The sequence below is a fragment of the Silene latifolia genome, chromosome 9 (genome assembly GCF_048544455.1).
Source record: "Silene latifolia isolate original U9 population chromosome 9, ASM4854445v1, whole genome shotgun sequence".
In the NCBI taxonomy this organism is placed as follows: Eukaryota; Viridiplantae; Streptophyta; class Magnoliopsida; order Caryophyllales; family Caryophyllaceae; genus Silene; species Silene latifolia.
Window position 1 is genome coordinate 100,878,937 of NC_133534.1, and position 23,922 is coordinate 100,902,858.

A 23,922-nucleotide genomic window follows, 5' to 3' on the forward strand; every position below is an offset into this window, starting at 1 on the left:
TATCTTATTTAATCAAATTACAATGAGACACGTAAATATTACTTCCAAAATCGTCCGCCAATTTTAAGTAATTTAATTGACCCGTATCGTCATACGATCAATTAAATAATCAATTAAGAATGTTACCCTTTAGGTATGACCTAAGGGGATCAACTGGTCACCACCGTCTCACGACAGTAATGTCAAACTCTAGTCAGCCAATCATTACCGATATGTGTGAACCAGTTGACAGTAAAATATTACTTCCCAATTGTATTCTTTTAAAATGAGACTTAAACATGTGATCATCATGATCAACAGTTGTGATCGCATTATTGTCGGAGGACACATATTCCAACAAGTTTATCACAGCTAGTCGTCACCCATAAGCTGCTCAAACATAACTGAGCTATGGGTTACATCCGTTGAAGCAAATGGGTTCTATGAGTAGCTCGACATACTGAGCTATGGATCGCATTCTCTAAGCACCAACAAGTCAGCGAACCTTCCAGCAATAAGCACCAACAGGTCAGCGAACCTTCCAGCAATAAGCACCAACAGGTCAGCGAACCTTCCAGCAGTCCGCGAACCTTCTAATAATAAACACCAGTAGGTCAGCGAACCTTTCAGCAATAAGCTGTAATACCCCGTATTTTAGAGGATGGTCAAAGGTTTGGTCAACATCATTTTATTGAAATGAGATTCATGGAAATGGATATTTTATATTAATTATTTATTAATTATTGAGACACGTAATTATGAGACGGAAGATAATAATTAAATAATCCATATATGATGGAGGATGTATACATATGACGCATACTAGTATAAATATATATGGTGACGGTATTATACGATAATTAAGGTAACAAGTATTTTATACGGTATTAATATGAGATAATAATAATATTACCTAATAAGATAAGGAAAGTTCCTCCACCTACCTATTAGTATAAATAGGACCCTCTAGAAGTAAGAGAGAAAAATAAGAAGAAGAAGGGAACTTTACAAGGTAACCGTCTCATAAACTCTTTCTTATAATTAAATTATTAAAATAATATGTTGACTCGACTCAAGACCCGACCTTGACCATGGACCCAACCTAGACTAACCTTGACCCGTTGACCTTGACCACGTTGACCCAAATTAAATTTAGGTTACGTGTATTGAATTGGTGTTATTATATAGTTATATACATGGATCCGTCTTAAGAGACCGAGTACTTAACCCATGGACTGTTTCGACCCGACTAACCTGGGGGTAGGGTTAGGGCCTGGTGTGGGGGTCGTGTTGACGGTGTTTTTGGTGGTGGTTAGGGCTGCAGTGGTTGGTGGCGTGTTGATTTGCAAGAGGGGTCGGGACTGTTGTGGCTAATTGAACCGAGAGAGAAGAGAGGGCATTGCGACCCGTTTAGCAATTCAATCGGGTTTCAACTTGGGTAGGACTAAGGTGGAATGTGTGTGTGGTGTTTTTGGGCTGTTGTTGGCGGCTGCTATGGTGGGGCGTGGTGGTTATTGTGGTTGTTGTAGTAGTGTGACGATATTGTTGTTGTTTCGCTGTTGATAAGTTATAACTGCTGTCCATAGCAGTTTTTGTTGCGGTTGTGCTAAGGGGTTGTCGAGGGGGGTTGATGGTAGGGGTGAAGGAGGTCCGCGGTTGTAGGTCTGGTGGTGGGCTTGGCTGTGTCGAGGCTGGTGAAGAAGAAATGCGGGTTTTCGGCAGTGTTGTTAGGTATTGTGGTTGTGTCGAGAAAGAGGGTAGATCAAGGGAAGACGTGGTGGTGCTATGGGTTGGTGTTGGGGGCCAAGCAGGGCAGAGGTGGTGGCTGCCATGGCCTGGTTAGGCTGGGGTAGTGATGGGTCCAGTATGGTGTCGGGTTTAGGAGGGAAAGCGGGTTGAGGAGAGGGGTTAGTGTAATTGTTGAAACCGTTTCAATGTATAAATCGTATTATCATCATAATTGGCAAGTTCTTATATTTAATTAATTAGAGTGGATTATAATTGTTATTATTATTATATTTTGGTTAGGTGACGGATTCGCGAAGGATCGCTTTTGATTATTCATAACATTATTATTTGGCTTAACTTGGAATATTGCTATTTGAGGTAGGATAGCTATTCATTTACTTTAATGATTTACACGGTTAATATTATCTGGTTGCCTTGTGTGATTAGTGGAACTGTGATGGATGAATATGATTGTTGAATGGATTATATTTAGATAAATTGGTTTCCTCAGCTCGTGTCTGAGATGAATTATACTATTGGTTTCCTCAGTCTCGTGTCTGAGATGGTAAGAATGTTGTATAGCTCAATTGCATGCATATCATATCATGAGCACTTGCATTGGTTTTCCCAGGCTGGTTCTGCAGGACTTGTCTCTGGGATGTTATTGAGATTACCCCGGCCAGAGATTGGCGGGATGAACGGGAGCCTCGGAGGATGATCATGAACATGCATTTCATTTGCATTTAATATTGTCTTGTATTCATTTATTGTTTTTGTTTAGCTATTCCTACTCAACCGTTGGGTTGACGTGTATTCGGTAAACACCTGTGATGAACCAATATTGGGGAGCAGTTTGATTGGCAGGTTACAGATTGGGACGAGTGGACTGACGAGTCAAAGATAGAGACCTTCACGAGTTTTATAGAAGATGTAATAAAGACTTAGTTACATATATTTTCCGCTGCGAGTTTTGTAATTTAATTTAAGATCGTATTTTATTTAAGTTGTAATAAGACCATTTGAGTAATTTAATTAATAAAGTACTTTGGATTGCTATATTTTGTAAGTACTGCCTCAGGAAACTGAGATGGTAACACACCTATTTAATTAGGAATGTCTAGTAAAGGCTCTTGATTAAATGGGGGTGTTACATAAGCACCATCAGGTTAGCGAACCTTCCAGCAATAAACACCAACAGGTCCGCGAACCTTTCAGCAATAAGCACCAGCAGGTCCGCGAACCTTCCAACAATAACCACCAGCAGGTCCGCGAACCTTCCAACAATAAGCACCAGCAGGTCCGCGAACCTTCCAACAATAAGCACAAGCAGGTCAGCGAATCTTCCCGCAATAAGCACCAGCAGGTCAATAAGACCTTCAAACGATATGTCCCTTTTGGGATATTTCCGTTCACCAGCAACCCGCAAACAGCAACCAGCACTAACACCAGGCTTTGTTTTCAAATAGAAGGCTCAACCACCCCAGCACACATGAAGCAGTCAGTTTGATATTAACTGGCTAGTAGCACATTCGCAAGTTTGAGGCGTCCAGAACCATGTTTCAAGTTTGATCTCTGCTTATGGCTGGCGAATTTATGTACGCAAGTCTAATGGACTATAAACGACCCGCGGAATCCTCAGGTCATTGAACTTGGTGTATACTTTTTCGCCTTGTACAAGCCTCAATCAAAGTGGGGGAGGGGGGGCTCCGTAGATACCCGTATCCGTCACGATACTAGCATTTATAAGACTCCCTACAAACACCCGATGATGATAGGACGTTAATGTATGAGCGGGCTAAAATCTGACTGACGAGATTAATGGAGTTCGATTGATGATATAAATCAAAATAAAAGTGTCGTTATTTTGATTAATTTTTATAAGGTCTTTAATGTTTTATTTATTTAAGATTAATTAAAAGTTTATTAGAAAAATAACCTTTTTAGCAAATTGATTTTAAATGAGATGCATTTTTGACGAAATAATTTTGAATCAAATAATTTCATATTTCCAAGTTTTTATTTTGATTATTTATCGTTTGTTTATTCGTTTTAAAATGAGTTTTCAAAGCGATTTAAAAAGACGATTTTTAATTCGATTTAAACCCGACTTTCACCTACTCCACTCACCTCATCTTAGGCCCGAATCCCCATGCATTCTCCACTCACTAAACCCCAAAAAAATCCCATTTTCGAGCCCCAATATCAGCAGCCCAAACATATTAACCCATGCTCATGTTTCATCACCAAACTCATTCATTCTCTTCTTGTTCGACCGAATAAGCAACCATCAGCTCCATGACCCATGCCCTCTTACCATGACCCATTTACCTTCCTTAACCCCCAAGAAAAGCTCCTCTAAACCCAAAGCAAATCACGAAACAGTAGCACCACAACAAACAAGCCCAAGATGCAAACACCTCCTCTATACCCTAGCTAAAACCCTACCATTCCTCTCCTATAAATACAACCTCTCATGCACCCTTTAACGACACATATACACCTCCTATTATCACCTGAAAACCTAGCCTAAGACCCTCATATATCGTGCCCAAACCTCACGCAAAAGACGAACTAAACAGCCCCTGTTTTCCCAAAACAGAGCACTGCGAACCAGGCCTATTCTTGGTCATTTTTACACCAAATTAGATCACATCAGACCCCAAATATTTCTATATTCACACAATTTGCAGTCTTACATTTCCGAAACATCCAAGACCTCAGCAAAGACCGTCACAAACAAGCACCCTATTTTCGAAAAACCGACTTAAAAAGTCGTACCTTCTGTCAACTTAAGCACATTTCGAGATCGATATCGACTCCGAGTCAGGCGTCCCATCTCATACATGCAAGTTCAGGGTGCAACAATTCCTTTCACTAGTTCTGTCTTTCTTTTATTTTGTTTATTGCATGCTTTTTATACGTTTTTATTTGTCTTGTTAGTTTTCCCTTTTCCCCATGTTTTACCCCTCGTTTACCATCTCGTTAGCATGTAAATTTTGTCATTATATTGACGTAGCGTAAGTTCGTTTGTTAATAGTCATGACATAGTATCGATAGAAAGCATGTAAATGTATGTAACTCGGCCAATTAGTAACAATCACCCATGTTTTCGACATTGAATGAACTCGTGACCAGGCCCTGTTCTCGCTCTCGAAAACACCACCAAACATCGTTATCCACCACAACTGAGACAACCATGACCTTACCTAGACTTAAAACTTTTACTGTACCAAATTTAAGACGCAGAGGAGCTTTTTAACCCCTTCAAAATACCATCGAAACAAGCCCTGTCCGTAACCAAACTACCCAGAAAAGTGCAGTCCAGTCCGTGACCAGACCCTATAAACCGCCCATTTGACCACCCTTAGGGGTGACCATTGACCACCCCTCTGACCATATGTGCTAACTTTGCACTTCCATGTTTCCAACAAGTCCAAGAACACCCATATTCGACTTCGTTTGGACCTTCAAAACTCGTCTTAAAGTCGACACCTTGCTACTGTTTTCGAGATGTTTAATGTATATATTATGCACGACAATATGTCCCATTTCCCGTCTCCTTTAACTTGTTTTGGTATTTATTTTATGTACATCATGTCTAAATTTTACTAGAATATTTTATAGGTCTATTTTTTAGCATTTATTTTTGTAGCTAGTTGAATTATTGCAATTGTTATTGTATACTTTCACATCGAACTTAAATCCCTTTTCAAAATGGTTTCCAAATTTTCTTAACTTTGGGGGCGACTCCTTTTTCAAAGCACCCCGTGGATATACCGGTTTCCCACATCCACATTTTGCGACTCCGCTGGGGGAGTGTGTAACTCGAAGAGGAAAATGACGTCTAATAGGACTAACCTTATGATCGTTTTTTGCATTCATGCATTACCCATTTTGAGACTTTAGGAGGACCACCTCACCCATTGGATCGATTTCAATGGTTAGGAGGTGACGTCCACTATACCCGATTAGGACTACCTCACCCATTGGATCGATTTCAATGGTTAGGAGGTGACGTCCACTATACCCGATTTAGGTGTGTTAATCTATCTTATGCTAAGCGTAAGCCTTTTTACCCCTTTATTTATTTGCGTTTTTATTTAAAATGAATTTGCACATGCTAAACCACTCGACGAGTTAATTGCATTAAATTGACATAGAACGGAATTCACATGTTAGGATCACAAATGGTGTTTGCACTTTTATACAACGATCATAGTCTTATCCGATTAGCCATCATAGTCCATTTGTAGAGGCCGTTGTTTACAACGGGCGGGGGTGAGTGTTTTATTAACGAACTTCCCACCACATACTTTTACATCGAACTCAAATCTCTTTTCAAAATGGTTTCCAAATTTCCTTAAATTTGGTGCCGACTCCTTTTCAAAGCACCCCGTGGATATACCGATTTCCCACATCCACATGGTGGTTTTGAGATTATCTTGGGGATGGCTTGGTTGAGTAAAAATAGAGCCCTTATTGATTTTCATCAAAAGAAAGTATCCTTGAAGGAACCGAAGGGAGTAAGAGTGTCTTATAGGGGATTTGTGGTGAAACCAAAGGTGAGACTTATATCAACAATTGCCCTGAAGTCGTGTTTGAGGAAGGGAGGAGAGTTGATATTGTGTCACGTGAGGAACCTGCGTGAGGAGGTGAAGGGCGCAGGAGAGATTCCTGTGGTGAGTGAGTTTCAAGATGTGTTTCCGGAGGAAATTCCAGGTTTGCCACCAAAGAGAGATGTATATTTTAATATTGAGTTGAAACCTTGGACGGGACCTATTTCTAAAGCACCTTACAGAATGGGACCTAAGGAGTTGGAGGAGTTGAAGAAGCAGTTGTAGGAGTTGCTAGATAAGGGTTAATGTGAGGCCAAGTGTATCACCCTGGGGCGCACCAGTTTTATTTGTTAAGAAGAAGGATGTGAGTATGAGATTGTGTATAGATTACAGGGAGTTGAATAGTGTGACGATTAAGAATAGGTACCATTTGCCTTAAATTGATGATTTATTTGATCAGCTGAGTGGAGCTAGAGTTTTCTATAAGATCAACTTAAGGTCGGGTTACCATCAATTGAGAATTAAGGAGGAGGATATTCCTAAGACTGCATTTAGGACGAGGTATGGACATTATGAATTTGTGGTTATGCCTTTTGGTTTGACTAATGCACCTGCAGTATTTATGGATTTGATTAATAGAGTGTTTAGTCCCTACCATCATCAGTTTGTTGTTGTCTTTATTGATGATAATTTGGTGTATTCTAAGAATAAAGAGGAGCATGAGAAGCATTTGAGAATTGTGTTGCAGACCTTGAGAGAGAATAATTTATATGCTAAGAAATCATCTAAGCATTCTAATAATAATAATAATAATAATAATAATAATAATAATAATAATAATAATAATAATAATAATAATAATAATAATAATAATAATAATAATAATAATAATAATAATAATAATAATAATAATAATAATAATTACTCAAAAAATACCAAAAATACTACTAATGATATTATAGTTCCTTCCGATTCTTTAATTTTACCAAATAATAGTTCTAATCATGAGATGCAATCTGAGGATAGAGTTGATCCGGTACAACATGAAATCAATAACTTGAAGCGCGATGTGAATGATATGTTGAAGGAGAAAACTCGGGTGGATGTGGTGGTTACAGATGAGACAGATGAAGAATGCAGGAGGTTCCTATTCGCAATTGACAGAAGAATGGGACACTTGAACCAATTGCTGAGGAGGATCAATCTGCATCTAGCTCTTCGAAAATTTTAAAGCTCCAACCTGAGGATGTCCAGGAAGAGATTGCGTACTGGAAATAAGCTCTGTATGGTTATGTACTTGGTGTCAATCCTCCAAGGGAGGTCCTTGATGGCTTCTTAAGGCGAACATGGCAGAACTATGAGGTAGCACAGATCTCTTTCCTACCCAATGGAATTTTTGTGGTACGATTTGCTAAAGTAGAGCATCTGAATTTGGTTATGAAGAATGGATGTTTCTTTTTGATGGTAAACCCCTAATTCTTAGGGCTTGGGAACCAGAAATTAGGATCTCCAAGATGACTGTTAAAACTGTTCCTATCTGGGTAAAATTGGTTGGATTAGATTTGAAATTTTGGGGTGCTAAATGCCTAGAGAAACTAGCATCCCTGGTTGGCAAATTTGTTAGGATTGATGATTTAACAGTTGCTAAGACATTGCTAGGATTTGCTAGAATTTTGGTTGAGGTTGAGATTGATAAGCATTTCCCTACGCGTGTAAGAACTCGGAGAAATTTAGAAAGAAAGAGCGTAATACGTAGAAAAGTAAGGAGAGTGAACAAGAAACTTAGAATAGATAGGACACATGTGTATAACAATAAGAGTGACAAGGGCAAGAAAATACAAGAGGACCGAGAATGAGGCTTGAGAGAAGACCGAGAAACAATTGGAAAAGGGAGTGAGTGGTGAACTTCGGGGACGAAGTTCATTTTAAGGGGGGAAGATTGTAATACCCGACATTTGTGGGACCCGTACTTAGACCTAGGGACGCGTGAGGGAACCCACACGTACTCGGATAAGACCAAGTAAGACCTAAACTAGACCTAGTGGACTTCCAGTGGACCGAGTAATACCTCAAGTGGACCAAGTGAGTCGGCACTCGGTCGAGTGAGGGTACACTCGACCGAGTGAGAGCCACTCGGTCGAGTGAACCGGTCACTCGATCGAGTGTGCTGAGTTGTACCCGAGAGATAATATTTCGGGATTTCCATTCTACCCAACCCTATCCCATTCATTCTCCTCCTTCTTCCTTCTTACACTAAAACCCTCTCCTTTCTCTCTAAAATACCCCCAAATGCCTTTCCCTTGGACTTCAAGCTTGGATTAACGGTGGAACATGCCTCCTATGCCCCGATCTACCTTTGTAAGTAGAAATCTCACTGTTTCCTCTTTGTCTTATTAGTAGATTCGAGTTAGGGTTTACTAAGAGAGGTTAGTTGGTATTAATTAGGTAAAATGAGTAATTAGTAACTTATAATGAGGGATTTTATGTTGTAATTTAGTATAGAGTGAATTGTGATAGTTATTACATGGTTTATATAAGATGAGACGGTTTTATGAGATGCATACTTGGTTATTTCGACTAGCTTAAAGGTAGGTTATCCTACTCGGTTTCAATGTTGTATAAGCATGTTTGTATGTCTTCCTTTGTCATATGCATTCATAAATTGGTTAGTGTGTCATGTGGGTATTGGAAGGGTTGTTATTCATAACATGTGGGAGGGAATTCATGAATTGGTCATATGCTTATTGTGGCTCTTCCTTTTTCTATGTATAGTTGTGAATAAATTGTGTTGGAGACCTTTGATGGTGGTGGTTGATTGTTGAGGAGACGTAAGACGGTTGAGAAACCGTCTTACGTTCGGGTCGCCTCTTGGAGCTTCCCACTCCAAGGGGAATGTGCACATTAATGACTTGAGTACGGAGGGACGCGTGTGGTTGAGACACGACGTCTGGCAGGGGATCCGGTTGGCTTTCGGACCCGGTACGTCTGGGCGTGTCCCGGTACCTAGTGCGATAGTCGGTATTTCTGGGCGTTTCCCGGTACCGGTAATGATGGTTATGGGTATGTCTGGGCGTGTCCCTGTACCGGTATGATGTTGATTTATTCGAGTCTCATTCATATAATCAACATGTTGCATAGTTCCTCATTATGTCATGTCTTGCATTTATCATTGAAATTGACGTTTGTTGTGTCCGTGTAAATGTCACCTATTTTCGAGGTGGCCTGTGTTGATCCATATGATATTTCCGATCATATGGGGAGCAGTTATTTACAGGTTAGCTTTGGTAGCATGCGGGAGAAGGGACGAAACTTGATGATCTCCGAGTCGGACATGTTTGATTAGATTAGCTTAGGGGCCATGACTTGTAATCTTTCGTTATTCATTTATTCATTGTAAACATTAAACATTCTAATTATAAAATTATTCTTGGATTGTTTCTCCGATTTCACTACCTCGGGAAACCGAGACGGTAACGCTCCAATTATCTTGGCCAGATAGTTGGAGTGTTACAATGCGTGTATTGTTTGAGGATGAATTAGGGAAGGAAATTCATGTTGCAGTTGAGTATGACTGGTTGCCTATCACATGTGCTAAATGCAAAGGAATTGGTCATTCTGCTGCAATGTGTAGGAGGAAGGAATTCTATCTTCAGAAACCTGCTGTTAAAACTAAACCAAATCAAGCTTGGGTTCCTAAGACTAAAACAGTGGAGGTGGTTAATGTTGATGTGAATGAGTTTCCAGCTTTAGGTGTCCAAAAAAGAGATACAGAGGGTAATACACCAGCTGCAACCATAGCTATACCAGCTACTCCTATGGTCACACCAATGCCCAGTTGTCATATTAATATTTTCACCCCAGCTAGGATTATCAATGTTAAAATCGCGATCCGGATCGTACGATCCTACGATCCAAAATACACCCAACGTTCCGGATCGTATATAGGATCGGTACTCCATAGGATCGCATTGGGATTGGTTCAGGATCGTTAGGATCGGTGGGATCGCGATTATTATATGATCTTAACGATTATATAAGAAAGGCTAGAAATACACGTTAGCACATGCCAAATTGCCAATTTTAAGAACTTAAAACATTTTGACAAGGGCCCAGTATAAAAAGTCCATAAAGAAGAAGCCCAAACACTAAAAGAAGCATCCAGAAATCCAAAAACAAAGAAAAAGCCAATTCATTTGATAAACATACACAACCTCGTATAAGGTATAACCCTAAAATCCTAGTTCTTCATTCTTCAATCTTTGATGGTGCGTTCTCTAAATTGACCTCAAGGTATGTGCTTAAATTTGATTGTTTTTCGTCTTTAAGGGAAATTTGTTTGATTTGATTGTTAGTTGTTACAATTTTGATTTTTTATTGTAGTTTTTCTTCGTTTGCTTTTTTTATTATTCAAAGTTTAGTAATTTTGACACAAATCTACTATTTTGTTTATACTCCCTAGTCCCTCCGTCTTAATCATTTGTTTACATTTGATTAAAAAGGGTAAACAAATGAATGGGACGGAGAAAGTAGTAATTAGTGTTTGTGCTTTAATTGATTTTCCTGTTCATGTGTCTTTGTATATAGTATACAATATGTCAAGCACAGGGTCTATTAAAAGAAAAAATGCCCTCGGTAATAGAAGTGATCCTGGATGGGAGCATGAGATTGAGGTAGATAGTGGTTCTCGGAAAAAAATGCCCTCGGTAATAGAAGTGATCCTGGATGGGAGCATGAGATTGAGGTAGATAGTGGTTCTCGGAAGGTTAGATGTTAATATTGCGGGGTTGTTCGGGCTGGTGGTATTTTTAGGTTAAAACATCTTCTTGCTGGGACTCACAACAATGTTAAACCTTGTTTACAAGTTCCTGATAAAGTAAAACATGAATTTAGAGCTATATTAGAAAATAATATGGAGGAAGCAAATAAGAAAAAGAGAAAACTCCATGACATTGGTGACGAGGATTCTTATGAAGTATCTCGTTCTGATGGCAATAACCACAAGGGAAGGGGTTCTTTGGATTCATTTGTAACAAAGAAAGGTGTATCCTTACAATCAACTCTTAATCAGAAGTATAAAACAGAAGAAAGGGAGGAGGTATGTCAGCAGATTGCTCGTTTTTTTTTACACAAGTGTTATCCCGTTTAATGCTGTTAACAATCCCGAATTTCCTATAAATCTATAATGATTGAAAAGATTGCTAAGTTTGGTATTGGACTTCAGCCCCATCTTATCATGAGATCAGAGTAAAATTTTTGAACAAGAAAGTACAAAATGTGATGAAAATATTTGATGAATACAAAGAAGAATGGAAGAAAACAGGGTGTACTATAATGTCTGATGGATGGAGTGATAGACAAAGGCGTTCAATTTGTAATTTCTTAGTTGAATAGCCTTAAGGGCAATGTTTTTCTATCATCTATTGACACGTCTGACATTTCTAAAACTGCCGACAAAGTATTAGAGATGCTCGATGCAGTTGTAGAGAAGGTTGGTGAAGAGAACATTGTTCAGATTGTTACAGATAACGCTGCAAACTATAAAGCAGCAGGAGAATGCTTAATGGTTAAAAGACCTAAACTATTTTGGACACCCTGTGCAGCACATTGTATTGATCTAATGTTGGAGGATCTCGATAAAAAGATTAAGAGTTATGGTGTAGCAGTAACTAAAGCAAGAAAGATCACAACCTACATCTACTCAAGGACATTAGTCCATACATGGATGAAAGAGTTTACAAAAGGTAGAAAGCTGATCAGGCCTGCAGTGACTCGATTCGCTACTTCGTATTTGACATTAAGATGCTTAAATGAACAAAAGGCCCTTCTCTTAGCATTTTTTGCTTTTGCTAAGTGGAGAAATAACAAATTTGGTAAAACAATAGATGGAAAGAAAGTGCAGAGAATCATCTTAGATACTAAAGGATTTTGGCCAGGAGTTGTCACATGTTTAAAAGTAGCGATGCTATTAGTTAAAGTTCTTCGTATGGTAGATTCCGATGAGAACCCAGCTACGGGCTTCATTTACGAGGGAATGTCTCAGGCAAAAGATCAAATCAAAGCGAATTTTAGTAATGTTGAAAAAAAGTATGTTATTGCTCTTTCTTTATACTTATTTTAACATCTTAGTTTAACCTTATTTGCTACTTGCCTACCTCTAATTGTTTATCTATTTTCTTTTATTGATTAGTTATAAGCCGATATGGGACATAATTGATGAACGTTGGGAGGCTCAATTGCATAGGCCTATTCATGCTGCTGGCTACTTCTTGAACCCGCAATTTCAAAACAGTCCAGATTTTAAATCTACTCCGGAAGTGAAAATTGGATTATATGCCTGTTTGCAAAGAATGGTGTCAGACCCTGAAGAAAGGATGCTTATAGATCTTCAAATGGATGCTTTCAAGAATGCAAAGGGTCTATTTGGGTCACCTACTGCTGTGATGACCAGAACCAAAAAAACACCTGGTATGGTTTATTTATTTTCTTTGAGCATCTTATGCTTTATTACAAGTCAACTAGTATTTTGGTTCCATAACATTGTTATAAATCGTAGCTGATTGGTGGGATTTATATGGACATGATTGTCCGGAGTTGAAAAATCTTGCCATACGAATTCTAAGCTTGACGTGTAGTTCTTCTGGTTGTGAGAGAAATTGGAGCGCTTTTGAAATGGTAAAGCGAGTTTTTTCACTTACTTTTCAGTAAGGTTATGTGTATATGATTGGATAGTCGAACAAGGTCATACTGTGAATTTTTGTTACTATTGACAGGTGCATATGAAGAAGCGGAATCATTTACATCAACAAAAGATGAATGATTTAGTCTTTATAATGTACAATCTCAAACTCAAGCGTAGGCGACAAAAGAAAGCTGTAATTGAAGAGTCGATTATATTAGAGGATTTACCTTCAGATGATGAGCGGATTACAGAGAGGGAAGAACCCGTTCTTCCTTCAAGTGAAACATGGTTAAATGTCATTAATAGAGCAGCAAGAAGATATGCATGAGAGGCATCATCACACGCTGAGAATGAGAAAAATAATGATCTGAATGAAAATGAAAGTAAGTATCCCTCTGGTTGTGCTTTTTTTATTTTTTCTGTTTAATAGTCAAACTTCTACCACTGGTGACCATGAGTTTGATAAAAGTAATTTTATTTTTCTAACAATAATTTCTTTTATGCAAGATAATGAAGTTGAATATCTTGAAATAAGCGATGATGAAGTTGGTGTAACCGTGATTGGCTCAAATGAATCAAGTCGCATGCATGACCCTGTTGACCATGAGTTTCATGCTGATGAAGACGACGAAAATATCCAATCTGGCACTGGTACTAGTGTTAATGGTCCATGATGTGAAGATGTTGGTGATGAAAGCTTTGGATATGATGATAAATGATTAGTAGTGTCTTAGTGGTACTGTAATTTTTGAAGCCTAATAGTTAACTTTAGCTCTTGAAATGTAAAAGCATTTTTGTTTCTACCACTGTTCTTTATGAGATACACTTTTGGCTGCTTTTATGTGGTAACTAATGAATTTTAAGTGTTTTTGGGTGTTATTGTGAACAAATATTCACATAATGTCAGGAGACATGGCCTAAAATAAGTCAATTTTGCAATATTTGTAGGATCGTGAGGTGGTCCTCACCCTTAATGATTAATTTTGGTGCATGGAATGTAAGGGGTCTAAAGAGCTACTCCTTCCATACCACATCAATGGTAACATTGAACCTTTTCACATTTGTCGAGACACGTTTTACAATGTTAATATATTTAGTTACACATTATTAAAAATGATTATTTAATAAGAATACTCTAAACTATAAGGATGCTTCTCAAAATACTCTGAACTTGATTTTAACTATCAATATACTTAACTTTTACCCCATTCTCTTAGAATAGAATTGGTCCTTTGATAACCTGGTGTAGAAGGTAAATTGTAGCGTGGGTTCCACCTTTTCCCCCTTTAATCTACCGGATTCGTTAATATCGACGACGTTTTAGTAAACGTCGACGACGTTTTTTAAAAAAAAGACGCTCACTACCCCTCATCTCTCACTACCCATTCTCCCTATTCTCTCTATTCTCTCTACTCAACAATCAACACTCAACACTCAACACCACCAACACTCAACACCACTACACTCCCACCACAACCACCGCCACCACACAGCTGCCACCACCACGCCGACGTTGCCGCCTCCACCGCCACCACCTGCTGCCTCCGACATCCCAAAGTAAGTGCCGTTTTTTTTTTTTTTTTTTTTTTTTTTTTTTTTTTGTTAAATTAGTTTAGAAATTGAAACTAATTGAATTAAACTATGAAATTAAATAGTTTTCTTTCCTTTATTGTTATTGTTGATCGATTAAATTGATTGGTTTTTGTTTTAGAATTGAATTAGTTAGTAAATTAGGTTATGTGTTAGGTTTTTATTAAAATTAATTGAATTAGTGTAAAATTTGTTAGTTTTTCTATTAAAATTCATGTTAATTAGTTATTATGTAAATTTTGGTATTGTTATATGTTGTTTGCGAAATATAGTTGATTGGGATTGATTTTTGAGTCGAAATTTGTTGTTGTTAATCGGATTGGGAGCGAATTTGATGCGTTTTGTGGCCGTCACCACGACCAAACGTTGGAAATGGATGTTTGGGCCGTGGTGAAACGTTGATTTCCAACGTTTATCGCGATGGAACGTGGGAAATGGATGTTTGGTCGCGGTCAAACAATTAATTCTCACGTTTGACCGTGGTCAAACGTTGGAAATAATTGTTTGGCCGTGGTCAAACATCCATTTTCATTGTTTGGCCGCGGTTAAAAAAAAAAAAAATGTTTGCCCGCGGTAAAAAAAAAAAAAATGTTTACCCACCGTCAACTAAGGGATTTTTTTGTTCAACCGCGGTCAAAGAAGGGGTTTGTTTTGTTAGTCCGCGGTAAATTAATTTTTTTTTTAAAAAAACCGTGTTTTATGCTATTATTTGCCGATTTTTGTTACTTTATATGATATTTAGTCGATTAACGTGTTTTCTAACAACTTCCAATTTCCTAATGCGGATGGCGGATCGAAATGAGAGAGGAAAGGCAATCATGAATGCTCGCCTCCGCCTAACATACACACGCCGTCACGGGCGTTATGTTACGGCTCAGCGTCGTTTGCGAGTTAAGCGAGGCCCACAAGCAGCCACCCCCACTTCGAGAGACGTCTAGTATGGTTATGATGCCTACTCCCGGTCACGTCGTTAGCGAGTCGGAGGAGGCGAGGTCTCGGGAGGTTGCTGGTAGTTACCAGCTGTAGACACCTCGTTTCTGCACCTCCCGCAAACCACCCGGTGATGATTGGGCCGCATGTTTGGTACGCGGAACGATTTGTGACAGTTCGTAAGATTATCGTCAAGTGATTGCTCAAATATTAATGTCAACCTCTTAGTTGTCATCTACGTCCCGATACGGTCGTTTTGGCGATAATTAGAGTATATTTGAGTCCGGGTCAAAAACCGTCTCCATTTTTCGATGATTTGTTAAATCCGAGTCGAGAATGTTCGGAATGTTCCGGATATTTCTATTCCATATTTCTCAAATTTTATCTTTTGGCAAATAATATCCCGTAATATTTACATAAGATATTAAAGATAATCGAATTAATTCCGTCCTACCATAACTTAAACGCGGAAATCTTTCTTAAGCAGGAGGAAACCTCCTGGGAACAGCAACGCAGGCCAGTCTTTGCGCCTCTTCCAAGAGACGCAGAGGTCGCCGCGCCTCTTCCCAGGCCCTTCTTTGCATGATTTACGTATCTTTTTTATATCTTTCCGAGATTCACTTCCAAAGAGTCTCCGAAACCCTATTCCTCCGTGTGATTAGTATAAATAGGAGCCTTCGTTCCTCATATTTCTCACGCGAGTGTCCGCCCTTCTCTTCTCCCTTTGCATTCTAGACTTCGTTCTTACTAATTGGCGCCTACGTGCTTGGACTTCCGACCACGTAAGCTCGGATCTTCGGGTACCGGACCTCTCCGTTGCATGACCGACCAATTTGACCACTACACTCAATCAATCTAATTAATCAACTTGTTAAATCGTTTTCCTCTTTCGAGGGCACTCTTTCCTTGCATTCGCGTCGAGCATCACTAATCGATCTTCTTAGTTCTTCTCGTTCCGTCAACATGTAAGTCTGAGGGTGTATTAATCTCTCTTTTATTTATTGTATTTTATTATTGTATAACGATTGTAAGGTTTATGTCGAAAGTACCTCATTAAAACCGATTTCTAAAACCGTCTTTAAAACCTTTTTGCGGATTTCCAGAGAGACGGACGTCGAGAAAAGACGCAGCAAACCGCTGCGCCTCTTGAAGGAGCGCAGCACTGCTGCGCCTCTTCGTGAGGGCCGCCGCAGATTCTCGCTTCTTTTCTTCTTCCTCCGTCCTCTCGTAATTCGTATCAAATTTATTTCTTTTGTTTTGTTCGTCATTAATTCTTCATCATGATAGTTTAATAATTCATATGTATATTAACCCTCATCATTAACATGTTTTAATCGTCATAAATCCGACTCAAATCCCAAATAATCAATATTTGCGGGTTTTTCGTCATTAAATTCAATTCGAGTTTTAGAGATTCAATTCGTTCATGTTGAGTTTCTGGGATTCATTGTTGATATATTTTCACTGTTTAGTCATCAATCCGTCGTCAATTCATCATGTTTAGTTAATAAATTTCGTTAGTTAGTTTAATTAATCATTCATTAACATCGACCCTTCACATAATTAATCCGTTTGTATCCGTCTTATCCATGTTTATTGTTTTTATGACCTCAATCATATGTAAATAGTCTGCTAATAACTTTCATCCGAATCTAAAATCGCAATCAATCCATTAATTTACCAATTAACATTAACGGTTTTGCGATTCGGTTAAACTACGGCCGGAGAACTCACCCTTGGAACAAATGACGCAAAGAATCGCCGCGCCTCTTCCAAAGGGGCGCATTGCTCTGCGCTGTTCGAGATGAGTTCTGTCTCGAACTCCTTTTCTCGCCTTGACGTAGTGTAATTAGTTTATGTATTAATCAACTAATATTCGTATTATCACCTTCGATCGTCGTGTTTTGTTCTTTTATTCCTTTTTCTCAAATCATCCGTTTTAAAGGTATTTTCGACATAAATCGCCTATTCCTTTGTAATTAATGTAATTTTTATTATTGTAATTCATAATTATTGTATTCCATTTATCATTTGTATATTTCCACATGTAAATCAACATTAAATCCAACTTCGACCCAATTGTGTGCTAACTTAATTGTTCACCGATTTAGTCTAATTCTCACATGTTAGGATTAATCTATGGATGTTGCATTGCATGCATATAGCCGACGATATATCGAGTACGAATAAACTCCCTAATCATTAGTAGAGGCCGCTATCGAGGCGGGCGGGATTAGGTGTTCGATCAAAAGAGCTTCCTAATACGTACCCTCACCCCTTACTCCAGATCTCCGTGAGCACCCGTGTTCATTGGCATCCGCGAGAGTCATTCTAGACATAGAATGCTAAGGGTAACGATTGCTTAGTGTTCATGTCACTACTTTGTGTCTTGACATGACACGAGGTATTCGAACGGTTCCAATTTCCCATAAAAATTGGTGGCGACTCCTTACAAAATGCAAACGCTTGTTTTCGAGCCCCTTCACCAAGCGCCCCCGTGGGCGGCCCGCTGTCCACGGTTTGGCGACTCACTGGGGATATACACTTACGTGTAGCTAAGGGTGAAACTTGAACAAGGTTAGGGAATAAGTTTGTACAAGACAATTGTCGGTTTTCATAATTCGGTCTTCCTAGACCGTTTAAATCGGCCTTCCTAGGCCCAACCCAACCCATTCGACCAATCGTCCCGTCTAAACGGTCCTAATTCTTATTTGGGCCTAAGGATGGATAGCGATTGACGTCATCCATACCATGATGCTTACTCTTGTTTGTATCAAGGGCCTTCACTACTTGAGGAAATGGACTAGGAATCGGCCTTACTCTTGTTCGGCACGAGCCTCTCCACAGACTTCGGGTTTGATGGTTCGGTATGGCAACCCACCCTTTAAACCAAAACCCTTCTAAATGCACTCAGCATCCCGTTATAATGCTTGTATAAATATGTAAACCTTACGTGATCACCATTTCAAAACAAATCATGACGAATTTTCAAAAATCAAAACCCAATTTCAATCAAGAATTTCGAAATAAGGCCTTTAATTAGCACAAAATCCGGTCAAAACTCTGTCCGTTTGTCGTGTCAAAATTCGGGTCACAAGCCCATTTCAAACCTCACCTCGAGTCCACTCCTACAACTACACTACAGTTGGCTAGGGCACACATTTTCAAAGACCTTGTCTTTCTTCAAAACTCACTCAACACAAGTGGCATACACCCACTTCACGAGTCAAAACTTTTCCTCTTTTAGCAAGTGTGATAGAATGGTCGATCGTGTTTTGATTCGTCGCCGATCTCTTATCCAGTTCCCAAGATGCCTGGGTCAAGTGATGATACGAACCTCCAGCAAATTCAAGAAAGTAATGATCGAATCCTAGCCGCGATAGCCCAAATGCAAATTACCCAAGAACAAACCTATGACCGCCTTGAGCTTATCGAAGGCCGTATCTTTGATGTAGAGGGAAAGCTACCTCCCCCTAAAGGTGGAGTGCTACAATTTTCCGATGACGAATCTAAAGATGAGAATCCTGTCCTAGGAACAACTGCAGCTGAGAAAAGACTCCAATACCTAGAGGAGCAATTGATGTACCTAAAGGGGGATGACATTTATAGGGAGAACAATCGCAAGTATGAAGCCGTCAATTCCAAATTGCCCACTAACTTTAGCATGACGGATATCCCTAAGTTTAAAGGACATGAGAACCCTTTGAACCACATCCGCGCCTTCAAGGACTACATGTCTATCAAAGGCATCAAACCCGAGATGTTCTTAAGGATCTTTCCTTCATCTCTTGACACCATCCCAAAGCAATGGTTCTACACTTTAGATCACAAAAAGGTCGCTACTTGGGAAGACGCCGCGATCGAGTTCTCGAAACAATACGCGGATAATGCCGAGATCCAAGTCAACATGCGTACTCTAGAGGTTCTTACCCAAAATGACAAAGAAGGATTCACCGACTTCCTAAGTAGGTGGAGGAAAACTAGTACTCAACTAGTTGAACGCCCGGATGAGGCCACCCTCGTGGAAAAGTTCGTGGATAATCTCAAACCCATATATGCCAACCATTTGAGATATCAAAACATCAAGACCTTCAAGGACTTAACTGTACTAGGAACACGAATCGAAGATGACATCCGTAAAGGGCTCTTGTCCAAAACAGTAGGTCGAGGATATCAAGGGTCCACGAGTCGTTCATACGGCTCTACTAGCAAGACCGACGAAGTTAACCTTCTCGAGCCATCCAAGAAGACTAGCCCACCAAGGAAGTTCACAAACCTTGGGGACACATACTCCAACGCTCTAAAAAGGCTAATGAAGCAAGGTAAACTCCAACCCATTGGACCTACTCCCGAACCCGAAAGAAAGTCCAAGTTCGGGATGAAAACTCCTCTGTGAATACCATAGGGGCAAAGGGCACGACACGAAAAAATGCTACAAGTTGAAACACGTGCTTCAGGATATGATTCAAGAGACGGTCGACTTCCAATTCCACCAGGAGGTAAACCCAACAACACTCAGAATCCTCTTGGAGTTCTAGTGATTACAAGTGACGAATCTACCTTAGATTGCTCACATCTCATTTCTCCCACCGAAAATGAAATTCATGCAATTGAGAAAGAAAGACTCTACTCTACCATCTCCCCTACCATTTCCGACTTCATCGCATGGGCAAGGAGTGTAGATAGACAAGTGTGGGAACTAGAAAACATGGTAACAACCTTACGCGATCCCAAGGCAACGCCTAAAGAACGCGTACCATTGACCTTCTCTCAAAATGCCACTATGCAAGAAGTAGTCGCCGTGGTCGACAAGCTAGTCGATCAAATCATACAACTAGAAAGTGACATCATGAGGATGAAGGAACTAGCTTGATTAATGGGGTTTGGGCCGATGACGACGAGGACGAGTATCTCATCGAAAACTCCTTAGTCAAAGAAATAGTCCAAAATGGCGAAGACCAAGATGTGGATCACCTAACTCGCTCGGGTCGTCCATACCAAAGCACCACTCAAAACGGTCCAACCAATGTCATCACACCAAATGACAACGAAGACGACCCCACTGATCATTTGCTCAAGCAATTACAGAAAACCAAGGCTGATCTTTCAGTCTGGCAACTAGTGGCAAGCTCATTTCCGCATCGCCAAGCTTTACTGCAAGCTTTGGCCAAATTGAATGTAGCGCATAACTCTACTCCCGAAGATGTAGTCAACTTGGTCTTCCAAGAATCACCGAGGCTAAGTAATCCTATTACTTTCTCAGATGAAGACTTGCCACCTTTTGGCGCTAGTCACAACCTTGCTCTATACATCACTGTCATCTGTCTAAAGAAGAATGTGCCAATGACTTTGGTAGATGATGGCTCCGCGGTCAACGTCATACCCCTCAAAACGGCATACAAACTAGGCATGAAGGAGTCGGATTGGACTCCCACCAATCAAGGTGTACGTGCATATGACGGTACACGACGAAAAGTGGTTGGACTTGCTAGCCTAACCATAGCCACGGAACCAATCGAGCGAAAAGTTAATTTCCAAATAGTGGACATCGAAGCTTCATTCAACACATACTGGGAAGGCCTTGGATTCACGCTTCCAAAGCGGTAACATCCACTCTTCACCAAAAGATCAAGATCCCACTCAATGGCAAAGTTGTGACGATCACTTCGTCACCTATCAAGGCAATAATCGAGAAGCAATCAAACAATCAAGTCCTTGCAGATCCCATATACGAACTCGGGGGCTTCCAAAGTGTGAACGTTATAGAAAGTGAGTTGGCACCCTTGTACTATAATCCCTACTCCAACTTGGTGGTCAACCACATACTCAAGAGTCAAGGATACTTCCCTGGAATGCCTTTAAACCCAGTTCGGAAGAACACCTTTGCACCATACAAGAAAGGAAACTCGACAAGGATACCACTTGGACTAGGGTACAAACCCACAACAGAAGAAGTTCTCGAAATGCTTGCCCAAGTCCAAAATCGCAAGTATGTAGGAGTCCAAATGAGGCCATATCTCCCCACCTTAAATGGATACTTCGTTCAAAAAGGAAGTTCAGAACTCTTTCACGGGTTTCCCGAACCTTGGCATTACCTTGAGAGGAAGTTAGCCGGAATCGAGATCTTTCACGATTGCTACTTCATCTCTCCAGAAACGGTTCCTACCGTCAAAACCCGTCAAGCACCTTGTTTAGACGAGCAAGCTGTGAGCCTCCTGTTTGGAGAGGACCGATTCATTAGGGCCGCGCAGGATGAGATCATTACTATGATACTTCAAGACGATCGCTTCAACCCCACCGCATTGATCACAGAAATCGACACAAAGCAGCAGAAAGGATGGAGGAAATCCATCAAATGGACCAACAACCAAGGAAGACTCTTCAAGCTCACTCTTTCGGAGAAGGAGAGATGTTCAAAGGAGAACCAGAAGACGACGAGTTCGAGTCGGAGTCGGAGTCGGAGTCAGAGTCGGAGTCTAGAGAAGTCATTAGAGAGTCTACTCCTGTTGTCATCCCCACTCCCTTCGTTCCTCCTAGCCTAGCATCGAGTAGTCACGGTAGTTCGGGGAATGCCCCAACTACTGTTCCTTTGCCGCCACTGACCATGGATCAGTTGGCTTCTTTGTTTCAACTTTACTCGAATCTTAATATGAATAAATCAGGTTCTGCTTACTCTTTGCGTTATCTTGAGTGCAATTCTGTTTATGATGATGCTGAGGATGACCAAGACCCGGACTTGACCGAAATACCTCCCTACGTAGCCAAAGAAATACTACAGGAAGGGGAAGGGGGACCGATGGTGAGGACACCGAACCCATCAATGTAGGAACCGAACTAGAACCCAAAGAACTTAGGATAGGGACTACCTTGAGCTCTACCGAACGGGCCGACCTCATAGACCTCCTAAATGAATTCAAAGACGTCTTCGCTTGGTCCTACAAAGACATGCCAGGGATCGACAGGGATATTGCCGAACATAGAATTCCGATTAAGCCGGGTTTCAAACCCGTGAAACGAAGCTTCGACGAATGAGAACAGAGTGGGCTCTAAAGATTAAGGAAGAAGTTGACAAACAATTCAAAGCCGGGTTCATTAAAGTTTCCGAGTATTCTGACTGGGTAGCTAACATAGTACCCGTACCCAAAAAGGATGGGAGAATCCGAGTTTGTGTTGACTTTAGGGATTTGAACAAAGCGAGTCCAAAAGATGACTTCCCTCTGTCTCACATCGACATATTAGTGGACAATACTGCAGACCACGCATTACTATCCTTCATGGATGGATATGCGGGTTATAACCAAATCAAAATGGCCATGGAAGACATGCATAAGACCGCGTTCGTCACCCAATGGGGAACCTATTGCTATACAGTAATGCCGTTCGGATTGATCAACGCCGGAGCTACATACCAACGCACCGCAACTACACTCCTACATGACATGATGCACAAAGAAGTTGAGGTATATATAGATGACATGATCGTCAAATCCAAGGAGAGAGAGGGACATATTGCGAACCTTCGCAAGTTCTTCGCAAGGCTACGGAAGTACAACATGAGACTCAATCCTCAGAAATGCACATTTGGGGTAACGTCTGGAAAACTCCTAGGATACGTCGTTAGCCAACGAGGTATAGAAATAGATCCTTCCAAAATCAAAGCTCTGATTGAAATGCCACAACCTCAAACAGAAAAAGAAGTCAGAGGATTCCTGGAAAAAGTTCAATACATAAGTCGATTCATATCGAAACTTACGATGATTTGCGAGCCTATCTTCAAGAAACTCAAGAAAACAGACCACACCATGTGGGATGATGATTGTCAAAAGGCGTTCGACCGAATCAAGGAGATATTGGCTAAACCACCAGTGCTCATGCCACCACAACAAGATCAACCTCTTGGTTTGTATCTCACGGTAACCGAAACCGCCATGGGTGCCATGCTAGCTCAAACCGTAGGAAGTGAAGAAAGAGCTATTTACTATCTAAGTAAGAAATTCTTGGAATACGAGTGCAAATACTCACAACTCGAAAAGACATGCCTCGCTCTTGTGTGGGCAACAAAGAAGCTACGTCACTACATGCTTAGCTACTCCGTCAAGATATTCTCCAAAATGGATCCAGTCAAATACCTTTTCGAGAAACCTGTCCTCAACGGACGCCTGGCAAGATGGACCATGATGCTCTCGGAATTTGACCTCAAATACGTGCCACTGAAAGTAATAAAGGGTCGCGCCGTCGCCGAATTCTTCGCAGAAAATCCCATCAACGACGCACAAACCATAGATACTTGGTCATTTCCCGACGAGGATATACTTCAAACAGATGTAGACTCCTGGGACCTATACTTTGATGGAGCATCAAACCTAAGAGGATTTGGGATAGGAGTATTGCTCATTTCTCCTGAAGGTGAGCATACACCGATTGCGGTCAAACTCGACTTCGAGGTGACAAACAACGCCG

The 23,922-nt window shown here is 40.4% G+C and overlaps 1 pseudogene; it reads left to right on the top strand.

Moving 5' to 3' along the window:
• Positions 1 to 10,405: 10,405 nt before the first annotated feature.
• On the top strand, positions 10,406 to 13,821 carry LOC141599984 (uncharacterized; annotated as a pseudogene).
• The last annotated feature ends 10,101 nt before the right edge of the window (positions 13,822 to 23,922 follow it).